Raw genomic sequence first — 15,730 nt, 5'->3', positions numbered from 1 at the left:
ATATTTTACTTATTTTTTTTCTTTTGCCATGTACCAGTTAAAACAGAAACACAAATAATCAACAGTCCAGAGACCAGTATCTTGTAGTCATTGTTCTAAGTTTGATACTTCTATTATTGAGACCACAGAAAACTCTCTTTCAACCACTGTAACTTGGTCTCCCTTAGAATTCAGTTCACAATGCTACCATTGTATATTACTTTTTCAGCTTTTGTTTAAAAAAAAAGAGAGAGAGATTCTGCACTTGCCTTAACAGTATTCATTTTTCATTGCACCAGTCTCCCTTGAGAAGCTAATATGGATTTGATATGGGTCCAACTATTCATAACTTTGTAACTTATTTTGTTCTGGCTTCCAGGAAATGCAGAGCCACCATGGCAGTTCAACTACAGAAATTCTATTTATCTTTATGATTAGCATACGTACATCCCCTTTTTCCCTTGGTTTGTAATTTTTTTTCTAGCTTACTATCCTATTATACTTTTCATGTTACAAGCCCTCTCAATTCCTTTCTAGACAGATGTGGGTTCCAAATTAGTATAACTTAACTAGTGGTCATATTATTTCCTATTAATCTCCATATCTTGCTGTCTCTATTTGTCATTTTCTTTAGTATGGGATTGATGATTGATTCACCTTTGTACTTTTGATGGTGTTTAGCATATAGCAGATACTTAATGCATATTTGTTTAATGGTGGCCTGGCTGGATGGTTGGCTGGCTGGCTGGATGGATGGATGGACAGATCAGGCCTTACACTTCTCAGTTGGCTAAATATATCATTTTCTTCCATGCTGAATATTTTAGGAACCATAACAAGTAGGAAAACCTATGTAACAGTTAATGTGGGAAGCCACCAAGTGTTAAAATGTCTGCTTTTACAATAAGGTCCTATTCCCAATTGCTATCCTGGAAAACTATTAATAATATTTTGAAGATAACATCAACATTATTCACAATAACCAAGATATGGAAGCAACATAAATGTCCATTGATGGATGAATGGATAAGAAAATGTGGTATATATAAACAATGAAAAGTAATTCAGTCTTAAAACGGAAGGAAATGCTGCCACATGTGACAACATGGATGAATCTGGAGGATGTTAATGCCAAATAAAATAAACCAGTCACAGAAGGACAAATATTGTGTGACTCTACTTATATGAGGTATCTAAAAGAGCTGAACTCATAGAAGCATGGAGTAGGAAGAATGGTTACCAGGGACTGAGGGGGAGGGGAAAATAAGGAGTTGCTAATCTACAGGTATAAAGTTTCAGTTGTGCAAGGTGAATAAATTCTAGAGATCAGAGGATCTCAGTTGTACAACATTGTACCTATAGCTAACAGTGCTGTATTGTGCACTTAAAAAATTTGTTAAGAAGGTAGATCTCACATTAAGTGTTCTTACCACAATAAAAAAAAAATGAAGTAAAGAAAAAATAAAGGTAACATCAGCAAATCCGCCACATGTGTAACTATGAAGGAATAGTATAAATGTACTTAGAGACATCTCTTTCCACACTGAAATGTTGAAAAGATATTTGTAATGTTGCCAGGTTTCATTTTGCTTGATTTATCTGACACTCTGTTGGCTCAACTGGAATATCTGCCTTTATCACATATTGCATTCAAGAATGTCATGCTGTTTTCATTCTTACTAGCTCCCTCATCCTTAACCCAGTTTCACTCTGTATCCCAAATATAGTGTCCTGTTTTGGGAAGAAAACTCCCCTTCAGGAGGAGTCAGAAGAGTCAGCCTTTTTAAAAAAAATTATTTCAGATACAGAATGATCATGGATTTCCAAGTGTGTCTACTAATTACTAAGGTTACCCAAGCAGATGTTACTCAATCAAACAATACTTCAGACTGCTAGAGTGTGGATCATCTACAAAGCACTCTCCCAACATTCACCCAAGTGCTTACTCTCTGTGTAGCTTTCTGCATCATGAATAAAGTGGCCTCTGGGATGAGGTAAACTAAATCCTTCAGCTAGTTTTTGCATTTGAAAAAGGGAAAGGTCTCCATATGAAAACACATGTTAGTTAACACAGAAAGTGAATTGTTTGCATCACAGAAGACGGAACTTGGAATCCATATGTGTCTTAGTCCAGTCAGGTTGCTGTAACAGAATACCATAGACTGGGTGGCTTATAAACAACAGAAATTTATTTCTCACAGTTCTGGAGGCTGGAATTTCAAGATCAAGGCACCAGCAGATTAGGGTTTGGTGAAGACTCACTTCCTGGTTCATAGACGGCCATCTTTTCACTGTACTCCCACATGGTAGAAGACATAAGGGAGCTCTCTGGAGGTCTTTTTTATAAGGGCACTAATCCCAATCATGAGCGTTCCACCCTAAGAACTAATCACTTCTCAGAGGCCCTACCTCCTAATAACATCATATTGGGAATTAGGTTTCAACATATGAATTTGGGGTAGATGCAGGCATTCAGTTTTTAGCACCATGTTTGGCTGTTATTGAAGAAGATTCCACCATAAGCTCATATTTTTTGCAGGTCCTGGCAAAGAAGGCAAAAACCGTCACAATGAAACTCTTTCATAAAAGAAAGGAATGGCTGAAAACAGTTCAAGGATGGCATGACATGCTTTGGAAAGGAAGTAACTCTGTATTCAAAAGACATAGCTCAGGTAGCTGTGCTACCCAGAATCCAGACAAACTCATAATGAAGATTAACAACTGAGAAAAAGAGTGTCCACTTCAGGTCAGAAATGACGGTGTTCTTTACATCTATTCAATCTATACTCCATCTCATCTGACATGAAAATTCAGTCTGTTTTCATTTATTCTTATTATTTTGAATTGTATATCTTGTCATAACAAATACAGTAAATTTAAAGAAAATCTCTAGGTGGATTAATTGCTCCCAGAAGTGATTATCTTTTAGTGCCAGAGGACAGAGAAGAATTGAGAGACAGTGGATAGGGATCAAAATAACACATTGCTGCTTGAAAGATTCAGCAGCATTTACTGGCAGAAGTATTAAGACTTGCCAGCAGTAAGACTTTACATTTGGCTTTTCAAAATGCACTGCAATTGAAGCCAACATGTTGGGGTGCAGCTTATATAAACATATGACTCTGAAGCTGCTCAGAAATAATCTTTTCTTGAACTACACAGTCATAGAGACAACATAGATAATGTTCTGGAGTTGGATGGGGGAATTATTTCACACCTGGATTACATCTTCCAATTTTTTTTTAATTAACTACACATGTCTATTATGCAAATACAGTGTCAAGTTTTGGAAATGATAACCTTGTATAAGAATACTCACTTCTCACTACATTGTGATCTGCAGGTGCTCAGCAGAAACCCCTGCCATTGTCTCAAGGCAGTGTCTGTCAATCCAATTTAATGAACATAAAGATCGTTCTTTGACTCCAAGGACCAGGGGTTCATTCAAGCAGATATCCTGTAGGGAGGTTTCTTAGTTGGCAGCAGAAAATCTGTGTCCGGGGTCCTTTCATTATACCTATTTAACACTTTTTACTATAAAGCCACAATTCTGCTACCTTTCATGATAGCACAGAGGGATGATTTTTTTAATTTATAAGTGAATGTCTCAGCTGTGTGATTATATCCATAAAGACTGAAAATATTTCTTTAAAATTTAGCCCAGTACTAGGCACCCCATGGGCACTCAAGAAATAATAAGATGCTGCTGATGATGGCACTTTGGGTTTAAAGATGATGTAAATTCTGTTTCTGTGAGCACTCAAAATTAGTTGAAGAGCTGTGCATTTTGCAAAATGCTTGCCTGAATCTGGTCAAAACTCACTCAGCAACTTTTGGCAAATGCCCCAGAGCTTCTGTAGTCTCTTAAACTACCAATGTGGATGATTACCATAGTTTGCTTCCAAATGAGACTGGAAAGTGTTTCTGCAGTAAAGCTATTCTTTAGATAGGAAAATAATGTTTGGGTTTTTTTAAAGAACTTTATAAAATCACCATCTCCACATCTTCCTTCTTATTTACACCCAGTGTATTTCCCAGTTTTGTCTCAGAATAATAATTAATAGGAGTTAGGTAATGTCTTATATTATAAAGAGGTCAAGTATATTACCTAGCAACTTCATTATTCCAGTGTCATTATCTAAGAGGTACTCCAGGAAATGGTATTCTGACTTTGGAAAAGCTAAGCCTGAAAATAAGTAGCAATTATTTTATATTGGGTTGGCAAAAAAGTTCATTCGGTTAGTGAATGTCTTGTTCAATAAAATTCTTCATGAAAATGAAAAATGTCTTTATTTTTACTTAAAGCTGAAAGAATTTTTGGCCAACCCAATAGGTTATTTGAGAGAACTGACACAATTAAAATGTAAAAATGGGAATATCTTTATAGATCTTGCTAGCCAGGAGGGAAAATTCTGGAAATTTTAATGGTGTTCTGGGTAAAAGAATGCTGTTTCACTCAGCACATTAGCAGCTATGATATTTTGCCTAAAATAGAACAGTGATTCTCAACAAAGAGAGTTTGCCTTTCCCATTGGGCATCTAGAAATATGTAGGGACATTTTTGTTGTTGTAATGTTTGGAGGGGCCCTACTGACATTTAGTGAACAGAAATCAAGAATGTTAGACACCCTGCGATATGTGACATAATCCCACACTGAAAAAATTGTTCCTTGACAGGAGAGCTGTGGGAATATGTGAGTGATTATAATGATACTGAGATTACAGAGGAGATGAAGTTATTAGTAATGACAAGAACTAGTAAATGACAATGCCTATGGAATTGAGTATTACTGAGAAAGCCAGGTGTTACTTCCAGAACCCAGCTTGATTCCTGATTATGGAGAGTAAAATGTCTAGAAGAAGCATTATCTTAGTCCCAGTATGAGGTTTCACTCTCCAGCCATTGATGGTGTTGAGAACACCTGGAGAAACTGAAAGCTATTCCTATTACTCAGGCCCCCTATTGAACGCTGAGGATGGGATAGAAATCCTGAAAAAGTGTGACCTTAGTTCTAGTGCACAAAGCCCACTATTAATTCCCTTTGGAGGAGGAAATTAATTATTTTTGAAGGTTTGTGTGGCTTCCCCTTGACTCCTGTTTATGGAGTGGAAGATACCTTCTGCGGAAGCCAGGTATTGTACCAAATGTGCTGGTCAGCTTTCTATCCCTATTGATGGTGAGCTCATCCAGTAACATGGCTTTAAGTACCATCTATATGGCTAAGACTCTCAAGTTTTTAACTTTAGCTCAGACCTTTCTTCTGAATACCATACCTGTATTTCCAATTGCCTATCAACATCTCAGCATAGATACCTAATAGACATTTCAAACTCAACATCTTCAAAACTGAACTCAATATCCCTCTTCTCCCACCCTACAAAAGCTGCAGTCTTTCTCTCCTCAGTAAATGGCAAATTTTACCATCCAGAAGTTCAGGCTAAAAAGTTGGAAATTACTCTTCATCCCTCTACTTATCTCATAATCCATATCATATCCAGTTCATCAAGAAATCCAGTTGGCTTTTTTAAACTTATCCAAAATCCAACCTCTTCTCACCATCTCTAGAGCTAAAACCCTAGTCTATCCACAATCATTTCTTTCCTGTATTACTACAATATCCAACTGGACTCCTTGATTCCACCCTTTCCTCCCTTCCCTCCCACACCCTCCAAGACTATTCACAACATAGAAACTAACTCAGGTACTATTCTTCTGCTCAAAACCCTGCAATGGCTTCCCACCTTACTCAAAATCTGAAGTTCTTAGAGTGGCCTACAAAGTCCCACATGATATGCCCTCTTCCCATTAATTCTCTGGACCTCATGTCCTACTACTTCCCTCTTCACGCATTTGGCTTTAGCTACATTGGCCTCATTGCTGTGCCTTGAAAATCCTGGGCATGTACCCTCATTAGAGCCTTTGCACTGGCTGTTCCCTCTACCTGGAATGCTTTACACCAGACATCTGCATGGTTAACTCCCTAAGCTTCTTCCAGATTTTGTGCAGATATCACCTTCTCAATGAAACCTACCACAACCACTTCTATTTCAAATTCCAACCACCTACCACTCCCTGGCAATTCCAATGCAGTTACCCTGCTTCATTTTTTTTCCCAAGGAACTTACTAACTTATAACATACTATTTAGTTTGTTTACCATGTTTATTGGCTATCTCCTTCCCACCCCACCCCCAACTAGTCTGTAAGCTCCATGAGACCAGAGATGTTTGCCTGCACCATTGTATTCCAAGTACCTAGGACAGTGTCTGGCACATAATGAGTTCTCAATAAATATTTCCTGGATGACTTCCAAATGTCCTAATACACATTCATGTAGTTGAAAAATCTTTTTATACACTATAATTTGAGGAAATGTTATTCTTTGTTTTATTTGAGACTTAATAAGCATTTATCATCATTTGTGGATATCATGTCACAAACGGCACTGACAAATATTTGAGTACTTGAGCATTGGGTAGACACAAAGTCAACACTGGTAGCTGTCATATCATAATGATTTTACCTACAGTTACCAGCATCTGACTATTGTAGTATGTCTTCTGGATAGGTTTTGCCTGTGCATTTGCATATAGAAATACATATTATTTTATTATAAATTACTTTCTTTTCATTTACCCTTCATATTACTGCTATGACATTATATTGTTATTTTTTTCTTTAGTAGTGTGTATCAGTAGGTTATAGTATGTACAAATTTCATTTAAGAATTTTACGTGAGTAGGCGATTAAGCATCAGTATTTTCTTAGTTTGCCGATCACCCCTACCGTAACAATTTTGTAATTTCAAATTCTTCACAAACATTGTTAAGTATAACAGATTATGTTCTGCTTAATTCTTAGCCCAACATAATGACAATGTACCCAAACACATCCTGGTGTCCTTCGGATTTATCAGACAAAAAAGAGGATCCCTGCATTGTGGGAAAATGACTCCCTATACATTGTTCTCCAGAGTAAAATACATGTGTTTCTTGGTGTCAAGATGTGTAGCATATGCTTCCAAGTTTATGAATAATGGTGAATAAAAATACAGCAAACAGCAAAAAAAAAAAAAAAAAAGAAGAAGTATTTTAAAGTAGATTGTAGGAAATACTTACTATAAAGAATGTATTGGATTGAAAATCACAGCAATGTAGTAACTAATGCTTCCAGACTGCATACTTCATGTTTAGATTGTGACTTTCCAGAGACAGACATCTGTGCCCTCTGTGAAAATATGGGGCAGATGGCACAAATCAAATCCACTAATATTTAATGAAAACTACCTTGTGGAAAGCACTCAGCACCTCCACAAACTTTCTTGCCAAGGCTAGGAAGCATAGTTTGCATGTCTATAATGATAAGTAAAATTAACTTCTCTGCCACCATTAGCTGCAACTACAAATTGGACAATTTTTGCAGAAAGTCTTTGTTCCTCTCTCCTTCTCAGCACAAGCATTCTAAGAAACTTTTGTCTAAACTCAACAAAATATAAATCCAGGTGTGTATGTGTTTGCCTGTGCCTAGGGTAGAACATGTTCCTAGCTCTATTGCTCCAAATCCCTTTCCTGTCTAGTCTTTCCCAATCTTCCAAAGGTTTCCTCCAGGAGGTATCTTTGAAACATGCTTCCTGACTTTTATCTCTTAGCTATATCAGGCATCTGCCCCTTCGAGGATAAAACCCTTGAGCTATAATTGCATCTATCCCTACCCACTGGATTATTTCCATTCCCATATAACTGTACCAAACTGATATACAGGAATGACTAGCCACTTAATTTTGACAGTTTGAAAGCAAACTAAAATTGTTTTATTCTTGCTCCTAGAGTTCTTCTGCCCTTGTAACCTTGAACTCTATTTGAAGTGCATGTTAACATGACATTTTGATGCATATAGTTACCACTGCTGTCTTGCAGGGCTATACTGGATGAGTTTAAGATTTGGCAAAGAATCAGTCAGCCCTTTTATTTCCATATATTGCAGATGACACTGCTGATGGTGGGGTTGTACATTTGTGCAATTTTGACTGAAAAGTCTAATGTATGGTCCTTTAGTACCATATAAACAGCAATTTTTTAAAGTTCCTGTCACTAGTCTGAATTCCAAAGCACTTAATCAATAATGAAAGTTTAATTCTTTCACAATGGCTGGGATGAAGAAACTTCGGGTGAATGGCAGGTTGTAAGTTCTTTTATAATGTAACTTCTTTTAAGGAAATCATTGGGGGTATAAGATATCATTACCTATTTGAGCACTTGGCCAAGACAATGAACTGATTACTGATATACATGCACACTCTCCCACAAATAGTATAAGTCATTGTAATGACCTTAGGTGTTTATGATTTAGCTTCCAGTTTCTGTAATCTAAAGTGTAGCAAAGTTTTCCCTCCCTTTTGGCTTCTGTTCACTCCCTGCCTCCTTTTCTCCTTTCTCTCCTCGCCAGCCAAGCTCTAGTCATGCTCTGAACTGCCTCTAAGTTTTCTCCACCACCTCCACCAGAGGAGCAGCTGCCATTGCTAACAGCAAAGAAGGAAAGTGGGAGGGAGGGAGTGGGAAGGAAAAGATGATGGAGCATTATAAGGAAGGAACAGATGAACGAACTTGTGGTGACTCTGACCCCCTTCAAACCCTCCAGTGCCATGCAACTCCCAACCCCTATCTCTAGTCAGAGCTGTCACCTGAGAAGCAAGCATCACCTGAAGAAAAGCAACTGCCATCACCTTTACTTTGGAGCTGATTGAAGCATTGAGATAACTGCGTCTCTACCTCTGCTTGAACTAGAAACTATGTAGAAGTTCCTGGAGTGTGCAGTGGTGAAACTTGCCAAAGGTCCTTCTGGAACTGTCCAGAGCACCAGAAATTCAGGAAACAGCCAGATTGGCAGGGTTTCAGCTGGTCTACTGATCAAGAACTCTTTGTCTTCTGAGGATCCAAACATCAAGGCACAACAGCAGCAGAATGGCTTCCCATTGATGTTAATGTTTGACCAAGAAGCCAAGAATTATTTTGCAGACTTTAGTTGCAGAAACCTACTAGCTTAGTTCTTCCTCACAACGATGGCTGAAATCGTTTGTATAGAAAGTCCAGTAAACCAGTGATCAGGATTCCTTCTTCAGCTGGTAGACAATGTCACAAACTCCAACAGCACAGAGCACATGAAAGAGTCGACATTGGATGCAATTTGTTACATCTGCCAAGATATTCAAACAGAGCAGCTACAAGTTCCATCCAATGAGATTCTGACTGCCATAATCCTGGGAAAGTGGAAAGAATATCCTAATAATAATGTGAAGTTAGTGGCTACTAAGGCACACCTGGAGTACTGGAGTTCATCAAAGCAAGCTTTGACAAAGAATCTGAAAGACAATTTCTTTTCCAGATAGTCTATGAAGCAGCCTGTTGTCAAGATAATAAGGTATTAGTGACTACATTATAGAATCTGGTGAAGAAAATGTCCCTGTACTATCAATACGTGGAGACACACATGAGCCCTGCTCTTTTTGTGATCACAGTTGAAGCAACACAGTGACTTTGATGAAATGGCCCCATAAGGAATAAAGTTCTGGTCCAATGTCTGTGATGACAAAATAGATTTGGTCATTGAAGCTAAAGAGACAGCAGAACAAAGAATGTCCCAGAGCACACAGCAAGATCTATGCCAAGGAAACACTACAATTGAGGTTCCAATTCTCACACAGACACTAACAAAAGATGATGAAAATGATGATTCTCCTGGCCACCTGATGTGAAGATGACATTGTCCCACCTGTCCTTCCCTCTTGTAAAGAACAGATCAAGAACCCTGATTAGTTCTTAGAACCCTGACACCCTTGTGATGACTTTTGCCTGTATCTTGGAAGAAGAGAAATCCAATAAGCTCAAAATCCTAGTCATACAGGCAATGCCTAGCTTAATATAATTAATTGAAGACCCCTGTGTAAATTGTTTGGTATATAAGTACACAGACTGGGGGCAAATTTTGCAAGTTGCTACATGAAGCTGCCATAAGTGATGTTTGCTCGGTTCCCTTGTTACAATGTCTGAGAGAAAGCCTGAGTACTGAACCCAGAATGGCATCAAATGTGTGCTGAGTTTTTTTCCAATCTAGTTGAAGCTGTTTATGAAAGTTGGTAAGTGATGATCAGGAAGAAACAGCTACTTACTGCTTATCCTCATATTTCAGAATCTCCTAGTGATCACAGACAGACCTGATGGCCACCAGAATAACCTGAGAAGTGCTTCATATGAAGCTTTGATGAAAATTGTGAAAAATAGTACCAAGTACTATTCAGTTCAAAAATTGATGCTGGCAACTCTAACTGCAAAAAGTGTATCAATAGAGATACAGTCACATATAAAAGCACTTCTGATAAGATCCAATTCAATGACCTTCAGTCTTTACTCCACATAATTCTTCAAAATGTTCTCTAAAAACTGCAGCATCAAGATGAGATGAGGGTCTCCCTGTTAAGGATTTTCCAAAGCAGAGTTGGATATGGGGGATGCAAGAGGGTGATCCGATAGCAGTTAGCACATCAGAGGAAATGTTGGTTGCTAAATTCCTAAAGTATATAGAGGCCTCTAAGTTCTCCTGAGTATGGGTATTTTACTGAAAACTTATACTGAGTGCAAGGTTTTATTGGAGACTGTAAGATACGTGGAAGACTTATGTCACACCTTGAAATCCAGTATCTTACTGTTTGTTGATGGAGAACTTGGGAAATGGGAATGGCCGTAGGTCTGTGAAGCTGCAGATTCTGTAAGTGTTTAGTGATATTGCCTTTGTTATTGGTGGAGAGTTTAACAAATACCTAGAGGTAGTATTGAGCACACTTCTGCAAACCTACCAATCTTAGGTGAATAAATCAAAGTGTGACATTGTGGATTATCTGAATGAGTTAAGGGAAGACTGCTTGGAAGCCTATTCTGTTGTTGTCAAGGATCAAAGGAACAAGGATCTAAGGGTGATGCATACTCAGATGTACTGCTGATGCAACCAAGAGTAGAGTTTATCTTTCTTTGTCCACAATGCTAGACTTGAGAATCATCCAAAGAGTTTTAGGTACTGGTGCTGCTGAGCCAATAAGGAACTTATTTACGACATTTGGGAAGAAGGTACTGAAATTAGTAGAAGTTGGCTGATGATTCTTAAAGTGTTAACTAAGGAACAGAGATTCAAATCTAGCAAAACAAAACCCTGTTCGATGGACAGCAAAATAACTGAGGAAACTGAATAACTGAAGAATCAAGGTCGATCTGTAGCCATTGGGATGAAACCCAAGACCATCACTAGAAATCTGCAGTCTTTTGAAAAACCTAGAAGTAAGGGTGTGCACAGATGCTGAAAACACACCACACTGAAAATCCTACCACAGGAGGAGCAGCTATTAGCAGCAGGACTGTTGGTTAGCTATGTAAACACTGACTTCAGAGAAAACCATTCTAATGTCTACTCCAGGAGCCATTTTGGATAAGAGAAACATAATGGGTTTACTTAATTGGAGGAGGGGGAGGAGGAGGAAGGGGGAAAAAGGAGGGGAAAGGGGAAGGGAAAAGAGAAGGAGAAGAAATGGAAGTTATTTCTTCCCAAGGAATGCTACAATTTGGTTTTTGGTATTTCACGTGGTGTTGAGTGGAATGACTGGTTTTTCCAGAGGGGAGAGATTGTACTTCACCATAAAAAGCAGCTTGAACCTATGCTACTGATGATGATGATGGAGGAGGCTGGGTTTGTGTACCTTTGTCACCCAGCACTGTATACAATCAGGCTAAAAGGAGGTGAGGAATACTATATAATCTGAGTGTGGCTGAATGAAGCTATATCCATATTCTCAACTTCAAGTCATTAAAGTTTATCTTTTTCCTTTAAAAAAAGTGGGATAAGGGAGTGCTAAATATTGTATTTCATAAAACTAACTGAAGTTCTGCCTAATGATGGACCACAGGAGATGGAAAAGAAAAAGAAAAGGAAAAGAAAAAAAGAAAGACACTTTTTAGCTTTTTGGTTGTTTGTTTTTAGTTATTAACATTATTTTAAGGAAAACACTAACAAATGGTCAGAATAAAAATCTAAACTTCCAAGACAAAAACTAAATAAAACAAAATTTTTTTAAAACCCACAACCTAAAGAAACCAAAATGCAAATGGTTGAAAGTGGCAGCACAAAGAGAAAGCTCCCTCTTGACACTTTATATTGGCAGTCCTGATACCCACTCCCTCCATAAAAAATGATGTCAAGGAGTTCACAAAAAAATTTACAATAAAAATAAATACATAAAAATACAGCAAACTTTAAGTAACTATTTTGGTCTATAAAATGAGGATAAATTTAATGATTAAACAAAATCTAATAAATTAGCCATTAGAAAATTGACTTTCTATTCTCTTTTATCTGTTTGTCTCCAATGTAGTATTGTTTTCTTGTTATACTTTAAAACCAACTAACCACGAAAACAACCAAAAATATATGCATAAATTATGTGTGTGGGTATAATTACACATATCATGACGAAAACACTTATGAAAGGTTTCATTTTTCCACTGCAGTTAAATATTAATGTAATAATCTCAAACCCTCCACAGGAAAAACAAATAAATTTCAGGGAAAATACAAATTTATCCATTTGCTAAAGAAGAGGGGGAAAAAGCAATCTTGTCTCCTTCATGTAGATCTGTGCTAAAATTGAACCTCATCTAACAGTCCTTTATAATTACAGTCAGCTAACAATATTGTGTGTTAAAATACTCCCAAACTATATTTGATGGGCCCATGCACCCATTCCAAGCCTGATGATTCCAAACTGATCCATTTTTTCACAAAGCAAAAAGGTGAAGAGGTTAGTTTAAATCAAGCCAAATACTGATAAGCAAATCTCTTGTGATGGGCAGGCTTCAAAAGCTTGTTGAAGGCTGGTTCAACTAAGCATTGATTAAGAGTTTGGTTGCTTACCTGATGCTTATCCAAACTTATCTGAAATTGAACATATTTGTTCTAAAAAAACAGGCCAAAACTCTGACACTGATTTTGATGTTTTGGTTATAATAGGTCACAAGTATCAAAAGAGCAGTCTAACTAGGAAGTGGAGATATGGCTGGAAATAAAAGTAGAGGGATTAGAAATGAAAACTGTCAGAACTTTGAAAATGTATGGGAGCAAGGAGTCTCAGTGAAGTGGGAGAACATATATAAATAGCAGATGAAAGAGTGGTGAAGGAAGAAGTTTGGTTTATTAGTTTGAAAACAAAATAGAAATTTGTCTCAGTGTTGTTGTTTATTTTTTAACCATGAGTTAATCTATTTTGAAATTTCATATAACATTGAAAGAGAGTATGAGATTTTTGTTCATCAAAAAAAAAGAAAAAAACAGAGAAGACTTCCTCTTCTGGAAAAACAGAGGATATGTATTTTTCCCTATTCTTCCTCCTAAATACAGCTAGTAAATCTTGGACATTATATGTAAGATAAACATAAGAAGACTCTGAAAGGTGGACAAAAAGAAAGCAGACTGACTAGGAAACTTAGGACTCAAGAAAAAAAATAACAGTTGGTCAAGAAACCACTGGTGGGAATGTTAAGTAATACATCCATTCTGGAAAATAGTTCAGCAATTTCTTTAAAAAGTAGGCATGCAACTACCATCCCAGCAATTGCACTACTGGACATTTGTCCCAGAGAAATGAAAACTTATGTCTGGACAAAAACCTGTATACCATTGTTCATAGCATCTTTATTTGTAATAGCTAGCCAAAAACTAGAAGCAATACAGACACGCTTCAAGTGTGAATGGTTAAATGAACTGTGGCACATCCATACCGTGGAATACTACTCAGCCAAAAGGAGGAACAAGCTATTGATACACACAGTAGCCTGGATGAATCTAAAGGGTATAATGCTGTGTGGGAAAAAAAGAGCCAATCTTGAAAGGTCATATACTTTGCAATTCCATTTATACAATATTCTCAAAATGACAAAATTATAGAGCCAAAAAGCAGATTACTGCTTTTGAGGAATTAGAAATGATATGGAGGAGGGATAAGTGTCACTATAAAGGAGCAGCATGAGGGAGATCTTTGTGGTGATGGGACAATCTTGTATCTTGAGTGTGGTACTGGTTACACAAATCTACATGTCATAAACTGACACAGAACTCTACACATTGTGATGGTTCATGTGTCAACTTGGCTGGCCACAGAGTGCCCAGATTAAACATTATTTTTGGGTGTGGCTGTGAGGGTGTTTTGGATGAGATCAGCATTTCAATTGTAGACTGCCCTCCCCAATGTGGATGGGTGTCATCCAATCTACTGAACAGGGCCTGAATAGGACAAAAGGCAGAGGAAGGTGGAATTTGCCCCCTTTTTCCTACCTCATTAATTGAGCTGGGACACCTTATAGTCTCTGGCCGTCAGGCTGGGATTTACACCATCAGCTCCCCTGGTTCTTAGGCCTTCGGACCCAGACTGAATTACATCACTGGTTTTCCTGGGTCTCCAGCTTGCCAATGGCAGATCATGGGACTTATCAGCCTCCCTAAGCACATAAGCCTATGCCTCATAATAAATATGATTTATTGTGGTTCTATTTTTCTGGAAAACCCTGACTAATACATATATTAAACAAAGTCAGTTTTCTGATTTTGAACTCCAGTTACTTAAGATGTAACCATTGGGGAAAACTGGGTGAATAGTACATGGGACTACTCTGTACTACCTTTGCAACTTCCAGTGAATCTATATTTATTTCAAAATAAAAAGTTTAAAAAAAGAAAAGATAAGTTTAAAAGTTTGAAAGGGCTTCCCTGGTGGCGCAGTGGTTTAGAGTCCACCTGCCGATGCAGGGGACACGGGATCGTGCCCCGGTCCGGGAAGATCCCACATGCCACAGAGCGGCTGGGCCCGTGAGCCATGGCCGCTGAGCCTGCGTGTCCGGAGCCTGTGCTCCGCAACAGGAGAGGCCACAACAGTGAGAGGCCCCCGTACCGCACAAAAAAAAAAAAAGTTTGGAAAACGCTGGTAGAGGAGGGCAAAACATAGACAACCACTTAACAGGGTAAGAGATCTTTTGTTTATCTCAATTTTGAGGTTTATACTACATTCTATTTGAATAAATCTTCAGTTCAAGATTATACTTTCATTCCAATCCCTGAGTTTCTGCTTTTTAAAGTTTCATGGTGGTGTCATTGGGGGTCATAAAAATGTAGAATAATAACACAAAGTCTTTCCATTTCTGACCCTGATCAACTGACACTTGTCTAGAGAAATTGTCTCAATAAATATGAAGCCTAAATTCGGAGCATTTTTTCATTTAAATTAAAATGTTTCTAGGGAAAGGAGTGTGGCATTTGCACTGAAAAAGTAAACTTCATCTTCAACAAGGATTCAGTGATATTTAGAATATCTTTTCTGCATGGGACCAATATAACCACTACTAGGTTGACTGGGCTCACAGAACACATGCTCAGCAAAGTGGGCTGTATCATCTAGAAACAGCATCAGAGACCTAAAGAACAGGAGCTTACAAAAGATTAAAAAATTATTTTTTTCTAACATAAAAGATGTTCAAAGGTAGGCACTTCAAAACTGATAATGGCAAATCCCAGGTCACAAGGGATGAATTTTTATGTTTATGATCCTTCATCTTTTGCACTGGCTCAAGATCACCTCATTGTTCATTATGGCTTCTAGGGCTCCAGCCATCATATCTACATTACTGGCAAGAAGCAGGAGATGGGAAGGGAAAAGAATGCATAT

The 15,730-nt window shown here is 37.8% G+C and overlaps 1 pseudogene; it reads left to right on the top strand.

Annotated features, from left to right (window-relative positions):
* Positions 1–8,851: 8,851 nt before the first annotated feature.
* Positions 8,852–11,016, top strand: LOC114905844 (annotated as a pseudogene).
* The last annotated feature ends 4,714 nt before the right edge of the window (positions 11,017–15,730 follow it).

Source organism: Monodon monoceros, unplaced genomic scaffold (assembly GCF_005190385.1).
Source record: "Monodon monoceros isolate NGI ecotype Baffin Bay Population unplaced genomic scaffold, NGI_Narwhal_1 Super_Scaffold_22, whole genome shotgun sequence".
In the NCBI taxonomy this organism is placed as follows: Eukaryota; Metazoa; Chordata; class Mammalia; order Artiodactyla; family Monodontidae; genus Monodon; species Monodon monoceros.
The sequence above is the reverse complement of the archived record's forward strand: the minus strand, read 5'-3'. Positions and strand labels throughout refer to the sequence as shown.